Raw genomic sequence first — 15921 nt, 5'->3', positions numbered from 1 at the left:
TCCCAGCCCAGTGGCAGAGTGTTCTCTAACAGTGGCAGAGTGTTCTGCCACTGGGTCAGCGGAGATCTGACCAAAACACACTGACAGTGCCTGGCACAATGGGTCACCCCCCTCGGCCACTTCCTACCCCATTTCCTTGTGTCGTGGTCTGTGCGTCCCCATCATCTCAAGGTTACTTGGCTCGGGCAGCTCCTGGTGGTTCGAAGCTGTCACAGGTGTCCTCTGGCATCTTGGTGCTCACCTGGGTCTCAGCATGCCTAGCTTCTGCTGTCTGAAGACTCAGTGGCTCCTGGGCTGGAGCCGGCAACCTATGTCCTCCCTCTTCAGTGGTCAGCTTAGTAGCTACCTTTATTCCTGTGTTCCAGCCGGAGCTTGCCTAGCAGGGTTGAGGGAGCATGGCCTCGTCAGCCCACAGAATGAAGTTAATCCCTGCTAGATCAGTGCGGGGCAAGCGCACACCATTATAGCCACAAATAAATAATCATTGTATTTGTAAGACTACATTTTTATTAAAAGGGGTACTGCAATGGGCCGGAAACATGCGAAGAATGTGTTTGGGGAGGGCATGGAACGCAGTTCTGTATGGGCTGCAGGGGGAGTTGAGCACGCATGTGTTCCACCTGCAGCACAATCAGGGACCTGAGCATCTCTGTTTGGTCCTCTATGAACTTTATCATCTGCTCCTGACCCTTTATTATTGGCTCCTGTCCCTGTCAGCTCTCCTGGTTATCCATTTCTAGTTTTTCGTTTATTGTCTCTCTCCACACTCCATGCTCACCAGCAGCCTGATCAGATGATTGCAGTACTTCTCAAAACATGTCTTCCTCAAGTAAAGCATGCATTTCACCAAGTCCTTTTCAGGAAACCTGGCCTTGAATGCCTGTTCAAGTTTCTTTAAAAAGAACAGGAGTACTTGTGGCACCTTAGAGACTAACAAATTTATTAGAGCATAAGCTTTCGTGGGCTACAGCCCACTTCTTCAGTGGGCTGTAGCCCACGAAAGCTTATGCTCTAATAAATTTGTTAGTCTCTAAGGTGCCACAAGTACTCCTGTTCTTTTTGCGGATACAGACTAACACGGCTGCTACTCTGAAACCTGTCATTATGCAAGTTTCTTTCTATATTCAATGAACGTTGCTTTTACCTGAGCAATCTCTGTTTCTGGCAAATAGTGCTGCTCCTCACACACCCTGAGCATTTCTGTGACCTTGTCACTAGAGATAGAAAGGTTGCTTAGAGATACGAAAGATTCCAGCATAGAATCCTCATTTGAAGGCTGTTTAAACGGCTTCAAAATGACCTTGCAGTACTTCTCTAGAGAGCAGTAAGTATTGTACAGATCAGAGTTCTCTTTCTGCAGTGCCAAATTCATTGCTGTGAGAAGTGGCAAAATCCAATTCAGGAAACTGAGATACAGAATGAATTTAGGAGACTGTAGCATGTCATAGATATTCTGGCAACTTGTTCTATAATTTAGTGACCCATTCTCAAATGACTCTCTCTCAAAGTATTGCACTAGAGAATCCCGCAGTAGCTCAAACCTCTCAATGCAGGCAGCCAAAATTAACCAGCAAATTTTTTTGTAGCTAACCAGATTTGAATATTCCTTTTCATTCAGCTCACAGATCTGTCTAAACTTTTTTCTCGCAGCCCCACTGAACTGTCTGTGTCGCTTTGATCGTATCTTTCACAAAGTCAGGTATGACTGATTCAGCATCTCTAGCCATTAAGGCTTGGCGATGGGTCATATAGTGCTGGATGAATAAATCACCAAAGCGATCTTTCAGTCACTTTGAAACACTTTCACGTTTGGTTATCATTACAGATGCTCCGTTCGATATAAATCCCACAATTTTCTCCACAGGGTACTTGTTCTGCTCATTTTCCAAACAACCAACGATGGCTGCATTCAGATTTTCAGCATTACAGCGTTCAGCTATTTCAATTAAGCTCAAAAACTCAGAGCGAATTTCACTTGTGTCAACATTCACAAAGCGATGGTAAATATTAAGCTGACTCGTGTCACTGTGCTCGGTGCTCTCGTCACACATTAAGTTAACAAACAGAGCATTTACTGCTGCTTTAACAGTTTCACTGTAAAGGTAGCCATCTAAATCCTTGGTGTTTCTTGCCACAGTTCTGGCACTTCAGTGCGGTCTTTGAAAAGGAGCAGATTTGGGGTCAATTTTTTTGGCGATTTCTTTGAAGACGATGCCTGCTGTAAATGGCAATTTGGCTTTTGCTAAACTGTAGGCAAGACAAAGATCATTCTGTGCATCTTTGACTTCCCGGTTAAGAAAGTTGGTCATTAACTTTACCTGGCTTCCTCTTTTTGCTTTGGCATCCTCGATGAATTTGTCCTTCTCTACACTCAACATGTTTGAAGTCTTGGACATTTTTTTGCACCACTTCTCAGAATGGTTGCAAGCTACAGTTGACTTGAGCTGTATCATTAGTTGACCACAGCTTCTGCACTCCATAAAACAATCTGTGGGTCTTTTGAACATAAAATATTCTCTTTCCCAAGCTGGGTTGAACGATCTTTTTTTTTAAATTCAGCGCCATGTTGTGCATGTCTTTTTCCCCACTGGAATGAGGGGAAAAAATGCACACAACATTGAACGTAGCTAATGCTTTGTCTGACTGGATAACAAAGCCTCTTTTGTTAAGTGTCATCAAGATTCTACAAAGAGTCCTGTGGCACCTTATAGACTAACAGACGTATTGGAGCATAAGCTTTCGTGGGTGAATACCCTCTTCATCAGGTATTCACCCACGAAAGCTTATGCTCAAATATGTCTGTTAGTCTATAAGGTGCCACAGGACTCTTTGTCGCTTTTTACAGATCCAGACTAACACAGCTACCCCTCTGATACAAGATTCTACAGTAACCATAGTGACTGTAGAATCTTGGCTTCACTGTCACTTTATGAAGAGCAGTAGATGCCAGATCTGGCCCATTTGCATCGTAATTGTAAGATGTACATAGATAAATCATGTACTTTTTTTCAACAGAGCTTGTAATATGAACATTTCTTAAAAAATTATCATGGACCTCAAAATTTTTACCATGGACACATTACCAATCCATGCTCCTCATTCCCTCTTGTCCTCCTCCTTATCTGATGGAGGAGCTCCACCAAGCGCACATCTGCAGAAGCAAAAGAAACAATACATAGAGTCAGCATTGTGTGGGCACTCACAGTCTTGAATCATAAAAGCCACATACACCTCTTTCTCACTTTCCCTTGGCAAGCACGCATCATGGTGAGAGCAGTAAATACGGTGAGTTTGGCCCGGGGTGGGAAGGTGCAAGATGGGACAAAGGGTTTGTGTGGTTTCAGAAGGGGATCACTACAAGCACCTAGGGACACTATTATGAATACTGGCACCATTTTCCACAGGCGGGTGTGATCGAAGCTGAAATCACACTACCAAGGGAAATCAAAGAGGCAAGGGTGTATCTTCTGAATGTGTACGGCTTCAGACCGGGTTCATATGCTGCTCGCTTATGTGCTGCTTTGGTTCCTCCAGAAGTAATTGCTGATTGGCACAGCAAATTTTCTTACAACAGGGGAAGAACCAAGCAGTTCTGCCATGGAACCTTTGGCAGAGGATTGTAGAGTGTCTGCAGGAAAGTTGCCTAGAGATCTCTATGGAGGATTCCCAGGAGATCTCGGTGTGCATTAACAAATCTTTCCTCATGCCCCCCACTGTGTAGCAGCATAGGGGAATGAGAAGCAGATGCAAATGTACCTAGTCTTGTTATTTCTATCCCTTCTCTCATGTGCACCGTGTAACAAAATAAAGGAAACCTCTACCTCATGTCACCATGCAGCATCAAAGCAAAATGAGTACTTACCGGAGCTCCCCTCTCCCGCTTCAGGAGTTCCAAAGCCTGACTCCTGGGACTGGCTCAAACTACCCCCACCCCCCCGAAGTAAAAAAGAGATCCTGGCTCACCATGCCACCTGATGACCCTGTAGCCTGCCCAACATACTCCTCCAACTCGACCTCCTTGTCCACCACTTCGTCCTCGGGATTGATTCCACTGGCCGCTGCCTCCAGTCCCCCCAAAGTATCAATGGGGCTCTTGGTGGTGGAGGTGGGGGTCGCCGCCGAAAATGGCATGCAGCTCCTTGAAGTGGCATGTTTTCGGCGCCGCACCAGAATGATGGTTGGCCTCTTTTGCCTTGTGGTACGCCTGCCTCAGCTCCTTGATCTTAGCACGGCACTGCTGCATGTCCCTTTCATGCCCCTTCTCATCCATGCTACAAGCAATCTCTCCCCACACAGCCTCCTCTCCTCGCAGACCCAACAGATCAAGCAACTCTGGTGTACTCCAGGCAGAAGCGTGTTTGCTGTGGAAAGCCAGCATGGTCAGGTGGGAAGATGCAATGTGAGCTGTCCAGGCCAAGCAAACAGGAAGTGGAATTTCAAAAATTCCCAGGGCTTTAAAGGGAGAGGTGCACATGCCTGTGTACCTGGCTGCAGGGCAGTGGAGTAGAAACTGCTTTCCAGAGCGGTCATGATGGGCATTGTGGGACACATCCTGGAGGCCACTTAGGGTGACATAAGCAAGCGCACTATCTACACTGACAATGCTTCACTCTAAATTCGTTGCAAAAAGCTCTATGCCGCTCATCGAAGTGGTTTTATTACGTCAGCGTATCAGGAGAGTTAAATCAGCGGGAGGAGCATAGCTGTACATACACCTCCAGTCTTTTGTCAACAAAACCTGATTTTTGTTGACAAAACTGTGTAGTGTAGACAAGGCCTAAGTCTCTCTCCCCCTGTCCAAGCTCCTCTTGATAATCCTTCTCTTTAGTTTAGAAACATACAAAACCAGGTTCCACACCATGCTTGAGTGGCTGCAAGTGAAAAAGAACAGCTTTCTGAATCATTGGAGGAAAACTGGGTCTGCTGAACAGCCTCGGAGAGGGCGAGAGCATTTAATCAGGGCCAGGAGAGGTCTGGCCATCACAGCCAGGCCCCCTTAAACAGGTGGAAATTGGACTCTCGATTAGGCAAACAGCAAAGTCCCCACAGCTGAGCTTTGTAAATCCTCCTTCACCTCCTCTCTGGATCAAATAATTGTAATTAAAAGCAGAACAAAACAAAATAACCCCACAGTTGCAATAACGTGGTGTTGCTTATAAACGAAACTCAAATTAAAAGGGGAATATTCACTAGCCTCAAAGCAGAAGGTCCTTCATACCAATCAGAAACATATGACAGGCACCTCCGGGTAGTGCTTAATTTGTGTGGGGGCTTGCCAGGCTGAGCCCCCCTGGCACCTCTTTCATCACAAATTAAGCAATGGGCATATCTAAATCTCCAAAGTATTCTCGTCCCAGTCCCATTCCCCTTCTTTAGATGTAGATGGCTCTTGATTACTGGTATATGGCTCAGGTTCCTGACTGCTGCTAGATGGTTGTTTTGCTTTAAAAAAGTAGGCTGCAGTTTTTCCTATTAGTCTTGTAACAGAGTCAAGAAGGTTGTAAGTGCAGCATGATTCTCCGAACAGTTTCAGTCCAGTTCTTACAATCAGGATAGCGTTCACTGTGTTTATGCCCAGATGGTTATGCAGTTTTCATGTGACAACGTTCATGAGACTAAACAGACATTCAGCTTCCACGTTAGAATGAGGTAGTGAAAGTACCGCTATTGCCAGTGAGTAAGGTCTGCAAAGGGATTTATGTTTCCTGTGACACAAAATTTATTGACTTTGGCCCAGAAAGCAATGGTTTGAGATGTGTTTTCCCACCTGGTAAAGTGTATATTTCTCCACTGGGTCACAATTCTGTCAATGACCTCGAAATTTAATCCAAAGAGCTGGGCTAGCTCATTTCCCGTATACCTTTATTTGTCTAAAGTGCTTCTTCAGAGCTCAGTATTGACATCATTTGCAGTGTTTTCATGTTCAGTGGAAGCCGGTGCTGAAGTTCTTTGCTGAGCTGGACAGTAAAGGCAATGCATCTTTTCCTGAGCACATCTATGTCCTCTGGTGACAGCCTGGACTCGTTGACTGAGTTTTCAAAACTGAAGCCCAAGTAAGGTGACAGATCTAAGTGATTTTCAATGAGAGTAGTCAGAATGTCAGTTTGTGCTGTAAGGGTCAGAACCCTTCCACAAACAGACTTTAGGAGATTAATCAATATGTCGAGAAGTTTAGCAGGGTCTGTATTCTCATCCTCAAACGTCTTGACTGTGTGCTGCACCTCCACTAGAAGAGACTTCAGGTAAATTAAATACATGTGGTTCTGTTCATCACTGTACATGGAAAACAGCATTTCTGCTACATGGCAGCTGCCCTTCCTTGGAAGCGTATCTTCAGTTCCTCCCATTGGTTCAGAATCCTGCTTACAGCTGGTTCACTAGACAGCCAATGTGTGGGGCACATTTTGGTAATCTTCAAAGGTTCTTCTCCGCATTTTATAGTTTCATATACCTGGTGGCATGCTTCCTGTCAATGGGGTGATAAGGAAAAACAGTTTTATGTCTGCCTTATAAGGAATTCAGTATTTCTCGGAAGAGTTTCTTCAGGTGCATGGGATACCACAAGCTGTAAAGAATGACATATGCAGCGAATGAGAACTAGATGAGGTAATCCATATTCCTCTTTCAGTATTTTATAAAGCCCGTTGTTTACTTCTGTCATCACTGATGCCTTATCAGTTCCGATTCCTGCAAGGTTTTGCAGTATCAGTCCTGATTTTTCAATTACATTGACGAGGGCCATTGCTAAGCCCCTTGCATCGCCAGATTTAGTGAGACAAGCTCCAGAAATGTAGACACTACTCTGCCCTGCTTCTCTCTGAAATATCGTATAATTACTCTTAATTGCATCCATGCACTATCTGTAGCTTCGTCTAGGATAAAGCTGTATTTTTGGTTGCCTAAGTCACTTAACACAGCATGTTTGAAGTGTGGTGCCAGTACTTCCTCTATAATTTCCTGTACATTTTGTGCAGTGTCAACTCAGAGGCTGCTTTTGAGTCACCAAATGCTTTTTAGCAGACATCGCTCAAATGATCACATGTCAAAAAAGAGCAATGCTCCACAATATTGAAAGTTTGCCTTCTGCTTTACATGCTGATTTTACCTTTTGTTTGTTGATAGGCTTGAAGTCAATGTACTTTTGCTTTGGACTGGTAAAGAGCTGAGCCTTCTGCACATGCTTTGAGGTAAGGCTGTGCTTTTTAATGTCACTATCCTTTGCAAACAGTTCAGGTTTACAATAACTACAGTAAGCCTTGCTCAAGTTTCCTTGCACGGGTTTTAGCCAGCCCCTAAATTACTCCTGAGACTGCCACTCCTCTCCGAATTGCTGAGTGTACGCTGCTTTGTCTTTTGACATCTCTGTTTCGGATAGACTGCAAAAATTATTATTGCTTAAATACTACCGCTTTTTGCACATTACTTTCTGTAACTGCCATTGCTGGCTACAAGCAACTGCAACAGTACACCATCATCATCAGGTGGGCACCACTCACGTCGCATCTGGTTAAGGCTGCGTAGATGTAATGATATTGACTTGGTGTAGTAGGATGAGTGTAGAATGGATTTTATTAACATTATGGAGCTGATTGTGAATGATTTTGTGACTATACAAACCGGCGACTTCTTTGATTATTACTGTAATCAGTTACGAAAGTCACTAGATTTGTCGCTGGATGCTTTGACACTTATTTCCTCGCCAGGGAAATCAAATAGTCAATAAATCTAGCGACAAAATCTCCAAGTTGGCAACACCGGTCAGAACTGGGGCCAGATTCCAGAACCGAGGGTCAGAGCTGAAGTCAGGAATTGAAGTTGAGGGTCAGAGGTGGGTTATCTGGAGTGAGGCATGGCTGGGAACAAGCAGGCACAGGACCCATCACTGCCACAGGCAAATGCTTTGAGCAGCCACTGAACTACTGCTACGGCTGGGTTTAAGAGCCAGACAGCTGACTCTTCCAACCAATCAGGCAACATAGCCTTTCAGGTGCTCGTTAAGTGGCCTAGAGATTAGCTCTGCTGCAAGCCATGCTTCCAGACTGGATGTGCTGATGGCCCTGGTTCCTGATGCCAGTCTCCACCAAAGTCTCCAAAACAAGACTTATTTTGACAGTGCTGGGAGTCAAAATATCTAAAGGACAATAAAAGATTATAAGGTGGTTGTTTGGGAGCTGTTCAGGGTCACCCCCCCCCCTCCCCCCCGCAATAGGATCTGAAACAGTTCAGCCTTCTTAGGTTTCTAGCTCAGGTGGATACACACGCACACACACACACAACAATAGGATCTGAAACAGTTCCGCTTTCTTAGGTTTCTATCTCAGGCGGACACACACACACACACACACCAATAGGATCTGAAACAGTTCAGCCTTCTTAGGTTTCTAGCTCAGGTGGATACACACGCACACACACACACAACAATAGGCTCTGAAACAGTTCAGCCTTCTTAGGTTTCTAGCTCAGGCGGATGGGAAACCCTAAGGCCTGGTCTACACTAGGAGGTTATGTCGAATTTAGCAGCGTTAACTCGAATTAACCCTGCACCCGTCCACACAACGAAGCTATTTATTTCGACATAGAGGTCTCTTTAAATCGATTTCTGTACTCCTCCCCGACGAGGGGAGTAGCGCTAAATTCGACATGGCCATGTCGAATTAGGGTAGGTGTGGATGTAATTCGACGCTAATAGCTCCGGGAGCTAACCCACAGTGCACCACTCTGTGACGCTCTGGACAGGAGTCCGAGCTTGGATGCTCTGACCAGCCACACAGGAAAAGCCCCGGGAAAATTTGAATTCCTTTTCCTGTCTGGCCAGTTTGAATCTCATTTCCTGTTTGGACATCGTGGCGAGCTCAGCAGCACTGGCAACGATGCAGAGCTCTCCAGCAGAGGTGACCATGCAATCGCAGAATAGAAAGAGGGCCCCAGCATGGACTGATCGGGAAGTCTTGGATCTGATCGCTGTGTGGGGCGATGAGTCCGTGCTTTCGGAGCTGCGCTCGAAAAAACGGAATGCGAAGATCTACGAGAAGCTCTCCAAAGCCATGATGGAGAGAGGATACAGCCGGGATGCAACGCAGTGCTGCGTGAAAATTAAGGAGCTGAGACAAGGGTGCCAGAAGACCAAAGAGTCAAACGGACGCTCTGGATCCCAGCCCCACACATGCCGTTTCTACGAGGCACTGCATTCCATTCTAGGTGCGGCCGCCACCACTACCCCACCACTATCCGTGGACTCTGACGATGGGGTATTGTCGATGGCCGCTTCCTTGGAGATGTTCGCGGACGGGGAAGATGAGGAAGGAGATGAGGAGGACGAGGCAGTCGACAGCGCTTTCAACGCTGATTTCCCCAACAGCCAGGATCTCTTCATCACCCTCACGGAGATCCCCTACCAACCCTCCCAAGGCGGTAACCCAGACCGTGAATCAGGGGAAACATCAGTAGGTAAGTGTTTTAAACATTTATTTTGAACAGAATAGGAATGGTATCTTAACAATGGGTTTTTCATGATTAGTTTGCCCTAGGCGCTTTAGTTTCTAGTCCTTGCCAGTGCAGCTACTGGAAAAGTTTGTCAACGTGTCCGGTTTTTCATGATTAGTTTGCCCTGGGCGCTTTAGTTTTTAGTCCTTTCCAGTGCAGCTACTGGAAAATTCTGTCAATATGTCTGGGGATAGAGCAGAAATCCTCCTGGGACATCTCCACGAAGGACTCCTGGAGGTATTGTGAAAGCCTTTGCATCAGGTTCCTGGGGAGAGCGGCCTTATTGCATCCTCCATGGTAGGAAACTTTTCCGCGCCAGGCTAGCAGCAAGTACTCCGGGATCATTGCCTCGCACAGCATGGCCGCATACGGCCCTGGTTTTTGCTGGCATTCACGCAGCATGCGGTCTTTCTCTGTCTCCGAAATCCTCATCAGAGTGACATCACTCATGGTGACCTGCTTTGAATTAGGGGAATGTTAGTATTGGGACTGATTGCCTGTTCCTTTACATAACTGTAACCGGCCGTTTACAGCCACGCGGTGGAGGCGGGAGAGGAGCAGCATACAGGGATCTTTCCCAGGGACAGCCGCGAGGGGGGTGGGACATGGGCAGAGTTCATGCTGGCCGGATTGCCGGCAGCAGGAACTGGCCAACGCTAGGAGCATTGCTTGGAACATGAAAGGAGGGCACTGCTATAAATTAAGCTTTAAGCAGCCAAAAGTCTACGGCTTACCATGTCCGCCTGCTAGCCGAATTCCGTTGTCCGGCCCCGCTTGTGTGATCTGTACAGCAAGACCCCAGGCACTCAATGGGAAGGCCGAAAATTCGACCTTGTACTGAGTGCGCATGTGATGGGTGCTGTGCATGGTCTTGTTCACAGAGAAAGACTATATTCATTGTTTGCAAAACTGTATCTTTCTGAGGAATTCACTCCCTTTTTCCCATCCCACAGCTGCGAGTGTCTCCCGACCTACCCCGGCATCCCCCTCCCAGAGGCTGGCGCAGATCAGGCGACGAAAGAGAAGGACACGGGACGAGATGTTCTCAGAACTTATGGGCTGCTCCCGAGCCGAGGCGGCACAGCAGACCCAGTGGAGGGAGAACATGTCGCAATACCAGCGAACACACAGCGAACGGGAGGACAGGTGGCGGCAGGAAGACCAGCAGGCGACTCAAATGCTGCTTGGACTAATGAGGGAGCAAACGGACACGCTCCGGCGCCTTGTAGATGTTCTGCAGGACCAGAGGCAGGAGGACAGAGCCCTGCTGCATTCTCTCTCTAACCGCCCTCCCCCGCCACAAAGTCCCATCCCCCCCTCACCCAAAGTCCCAAGAAGGAGGGGCGGCAGGGGCCGTGAAAACAGTCACTCCACCCCTGCAGACTGCTCAAGTAACAGAAGGCTCTCATTCCCAAAGATTTGATAAGTCCTTTCCTTCACTCCAAAAGCACCTCACCCAAGCCCCTGTCCCAGTTTCATCCCCTAACTGTTGTTAATAAAAAATATGTTTCTGTTAATTACTGTTTCCATCATGTTCTTTTAGAGGAGAGTGTGTTTGAAGGGGGGTAAGGGGGTTGGTAATTGGAGAGGACAGTCACCTTTACCAGGGTACAGACACGGGGGCAGGTTCAGCAGCAGGTCACACACACATTGCAGTCACTAGGAACCCTGGTCAGTCTGGGAGGTGGTTTTCATGTTCTGTGTGGGGGGGCTATGTGAGTTTGTGGCGGGGGAGGGTGGTTACAGATCTTATGCAGCGGTCCTTAGCCTGGATGACAGAGCCACGCAGCAGGGGATCTGTAACCGCCCTCCCCCGCCACAAAGTCACACAGCCCCCACACACAGAGTCCCGAAAAGGAGGGGTGGCAGGGTCCGTTGAAACAACCAGTCCACCACTGCAAACCGCTCTAGGAGCAGGAGCCTGTCATTCCTCGAGTTTAGAAGCGTCCTTTCCATCACTACACCCGCTCCCCACCACAGTCTGCATCCCAGTTTCAACACTTTACCACGAAATCCTTAATAAAGAAAACAGTGTTAATGAACAAAGTTTCATTTATTTTATTTTTAAAGGTGTGTTGGAAGGGGGGGAAGGGGGTTGGTAACTGCAGAGGATAGTCAACATTAACTGGGTAAAGAAACGGGGGCAGGTTCAGCTTCTGTTTAAACAAACTTAATAGTCACAGGTTACCCTGCTCACTCTGGAACCTAGCTTTCAAAGTTTCCCGGATGCACAGCGCATCCTGCTGGGCTCTTCTAATCGCCTGGCTGTCTGGCTGGGCGTAATCAGCAGCCAGGCGATTTGCCTCAACCTCCCACCCCACCATAAACGTCTCCCCCTTGCTCTCACAGAGATTGTGGAGCACACAGCAAGCTGCAATAACAATGGGGATATTGGTTTCGCTGAGATCAGAGCGAGTCAGTAAGCATCTCCATCTCCCCTTCAGACGTCCAAAAGCACACTCCACCACCATTCTGCACTTGCTCAGCCGGTAGTTGAAGAGTTCTTTTTCACTGTCCAGGGCACCTGTATAGGGCTTCATGAGCCAGGGCATTAGCGGGTAGGCTGGGTCCCCGAGGATCACTATAGGCATCTCCACATCCCCAACAATTATTTTGTGGTCCAGGAAGTAAATACCTTCCTGCAGCTGTCTAAACAGACCAGAGTTCCTGAAAACGCGAGCGTCATGAACCTTGCCCGGCCATCTGACGTTGATGTTGGTAAAACGTCCCCTATGGTCCACCAGTGCTTGCAGCATCATTGAAAAGTAGCCCTTTCGGTTAATGTACTGTCTGGCCTGGTGGTCCGGTCCCAGGATAGGGATGTGAGTTCCATCTATAGCCCCACCGCAGTTTGGGAATCCCATCGCAGCGAAGCCATCTATGATCACCTGCACGTTTCCCAGGGTCACTACCTTTGACAGCAGTAGCTCAACGATTGCGTTGGCTACTTGCATCACAGCAACCCCCACGGTAGATTTGCCCACTCCAAAGTGATTTGCGACTGACCGGTAGCTGTCTGGCATTGCAAGCTTCCAGAGGGCTATGGCCACTCGCTTCTGGACAGTCAGGGCTGCTCGCATCCGGGTGTCCTTGCGCTTCAGGGCAGGGGACAGCAACTCACAAAGTTCCAGGAAAGTTCCCTTACGCATCCGAAAGTTTCTCAGCCACTGTGATTCATCCCAGACCTGCAGCACTATGCGGTCCCACCAGTCCGTGCTTGTTTCCCGGGCCCAAAATCGCCGTTCCACACCATCAACATGACCCATTGCCACCATGATGTCCACGGCGCGGGGTCCCGTGCTTTGCGAGAGGTCTGTGCCCCTCTCAGACTTAATGTCCTCACCGCGCTGCCGTAGCCTCCTTGCCCGATTTCTCAGCATCTGCCTCTGAAAAAGGTGGATGATAAGGTGTGAGGTGTTGACAACGGCCATAACTGCAGCGATGATCGCAGCGGGCTCCATGCTCGCAGTGCTGTGGCGTCCGCATTGTCAATCACCAGAAAAGTGCGCGAACTGATTGCCCGCCGGCGCTTTCATGGATGGAGGGCGGGAGTGACGGTTGAATGACGACAGTTACCCAAAACCACCCTCGACACATTTTTTGCCCCAGCAGGCATTGGGGGCTCGACCCAGAATTCCAATGGGCAGTGGGGACTGCGGGAGCTGTGGGATAGCTGCCCACAGTGCACCGCTTCCAATGTCGACGCTTGCCCCGTTAGTGTGGACTCACAAAGTCGAATTACTGTCCGTAGTGTGGATACACACGTTCGACTTTGTAATATCGGTTCCACAAATTCGCTTTAAGTAAAATCGAACTACTCTCGTAGTGTAGACATACGCTAAGTAGGACAGACATGCAAACAGACTTTTTGCTGTTTTAAATACCATTTCTCTTATGTTATGCTTTGTTCCTACTGTTAAGACAAAACAATACGTTGTATCAAAGTGCAGTCTTGAGTCACTGTATATACCACTGTATATGACTCGTCCCAAAGGAAAGAGCCACTAGTACGCAAACCCAGTTTGAGCTGTTGTAAGCAGGGTTGGTTGATCCACAAGATGCTGTATCCTAGGACCTAGCCTAAGAGTGTGAGAATCACAGGATTAATTCCCAGAGCCAGGTCCACCTTGTGCACTGAAAGAGGCAGAGGTCATGTGGATAAAGTAGGATGTGATTAATGAATTAAAGATTGCAGCTTAATGCACATGCACAATGGGGCCAAATTAAGGTTGCACAGGCAGAGTTAATTTTGGCATTTCCTAACTTTTGAGTGCTAGACTTTGGAAACTTAAAATTCTTTTAACATGTTTTTAAATGTAATTATATATGGTATGCTGAGAATTCATCAAGCATTGAACTTTATGATACATTATTCATAGACACTTAAAACACATGATGCATTCAGGAGAGGAACTACTAAAGAAAGTTACTCACCTTATGCAGTAACTGAGGTTCTTTGAGATATGTCCCCCTGTGGATGCTCCACTCCAGGTGATGGTGTGTTCCTGTGCCTTCACTCAGAGAGTTTTGCAGCAATGCCCATATGGGTCGCGCATGCGCAGTGCCTGCCTCACGCACGGTACCCGGACTCCTCAGTTCCTTGTCTACCACAGAGCTTGCTTCAAACTCAGAAGTAGAGGGGAGGAGGGTGGGTAGTGGAGCACCCATGGGGACATACATCTCGAAGAACCTCAGTTACTGCACAAAGTGAGTAACCACTTCTTTGAGAGAGAGATGTCTCTGTGAATGCTTCACTCCAGGTGACTGTAGAGCAGTGCCCTCTTAGGATGGTAGAGGCTTCAGAGTTGGTAAGATAACTGTGGCTAGTACCCTTGGCCAAGCTGGGTGTCTGCTTTAGGGCCTTGCATGAGTGCATAATCTTTAGCAAAGGTGTGTTCGGAGGCCCTGGTGGCGGCTTTGCTATGTCTATAAGAGGAATGCTGTTTAGGAATGCTGTGGACGCTGATATAGATCTAGTAGAGTGCGTCCTGATAGTTGATGGCGGTTGTGTGCTTTTTAATTGATGGTATAGGTGAATGCATCTCGATATCCATTTAGAGAGCCTCTGTGTGGATATGGAGGAACCTTTGGAGTGTTCAGCGATAGATACAAAGAGTTTTGGTGAAACTCTAAATGGCTTGGTTCTGTCCAAGTAGAAAGCCAGTGCTCTTTTAATGTCCTGGGTGTGCATCGCAGCTTCAAACGAGTTCTCATGTGGTTTAGGAAAGAAAGTTGGAAGCTGTTTAGGTTGGTTAACATGGAAAGATGAGTGTACTTTGGGTAGGAATTTAGGATGTGTATGTAAAGTGACTTTATCCTTAAAAAAGATCGTATATGGTGCATCTGCCACGAGCGCCCCGATTTCTCCCACGTCTCGTTGATGTGATCGCTACTAAGGATGACACTTTAATGGACAGGTGTAAGAAAGAGCCGGTTGCTAAAGGTTCAAACGGTTTCCGAGTCAGGGCTGTTAAGACTAAGTTTAAATTCCAGGGTAGTGTGGGTGGTCTAACATCCCGATAGAGAGTTTGAATACCCCCGGGGAATCATTTGGTGATTGGGTGAGCAAAGATTGTAGTGTCATTGACCTTTTGGTGAAAGGCAGTGATAGTCACCAGGTGTACCTTCATTGAGCTAATGGAGAGGCCAGATTGTTCTAGGAGGTAGTTCTAGGAGGTAGTCTAATATCAATGGGAGAGGTGCAGATGTTGCATTAGTTTGTCTGGTAGTGCACCCTGCTGTAAATCTCTTCTTGGGTGCTGGGTGTGTGAAGAGAAATTTCGATCCTTTCAAGGGAACGTAATATTTTCCGTCCGCCCTTTTGCAAGTTGGTGGAATTGTGGCTGGAGTTTGCCACACTGTCTTGACAAAAAGAACAGGAGTACTTGTGGCACCTGAGAGACTAACAAATTTGTTAGTCTCTCAGGTGCCACAAGTACTCCTGTTCTTTTTGCGGATACAGACTAACACGGCTGCTACTCTGAAAACTGTCTTGGCAGTTTCCATGATTGCCCCATTGACTGGCAATGCTATCTTGGAGGATGAAGATGTCTGTAGGATATCAATTAACTCATGTTGAGTTTCCGGCACTTCCTCCAGAGGAATCTTAAGCTCATTAGCCACTTTTTTGAACAAGTCTCAAAAGTGGGTAAAGTCATCTGCCGTGGTTGGTGGTGGAGGCATAATAGCCTTGTCCGGTGAGGAGGAAGAATTATTGTTGGGTGGCAAGGTGTCGGGAGCGGTGTACTCTTCCTGCTCTGCCATGGATTCCTCCCGTGTGTCCGCCGCTACAGTCTCCAAAGGTGGAGGCAGAGATCTGGTGTCTTCCCTACATGGGTTGGGGTGCCTATTATGGTGTCTTCTGTAAGACCCCCAGGGACTCCAATATGGCCAGTGACCAGGGAAGGGCATGGGTGGTCCCATCCATGGGTAGCCATA

Source organism: Emys orbicularis, chromosome 1 (genome assembly GCF_028017835.1).
Source record: "Emys orbicularis isolate rEmyOrb1 chromosome 1, rEmyOrb1.hap1, whole genome shotgun sequence".
NCBI lineage: Eukaryota > Metazoa > Chordata > Testudines > Emydidae > Emys > Emys orbicularis.
Note: the sequence above shows the minus strand (reverse complement) of the source record.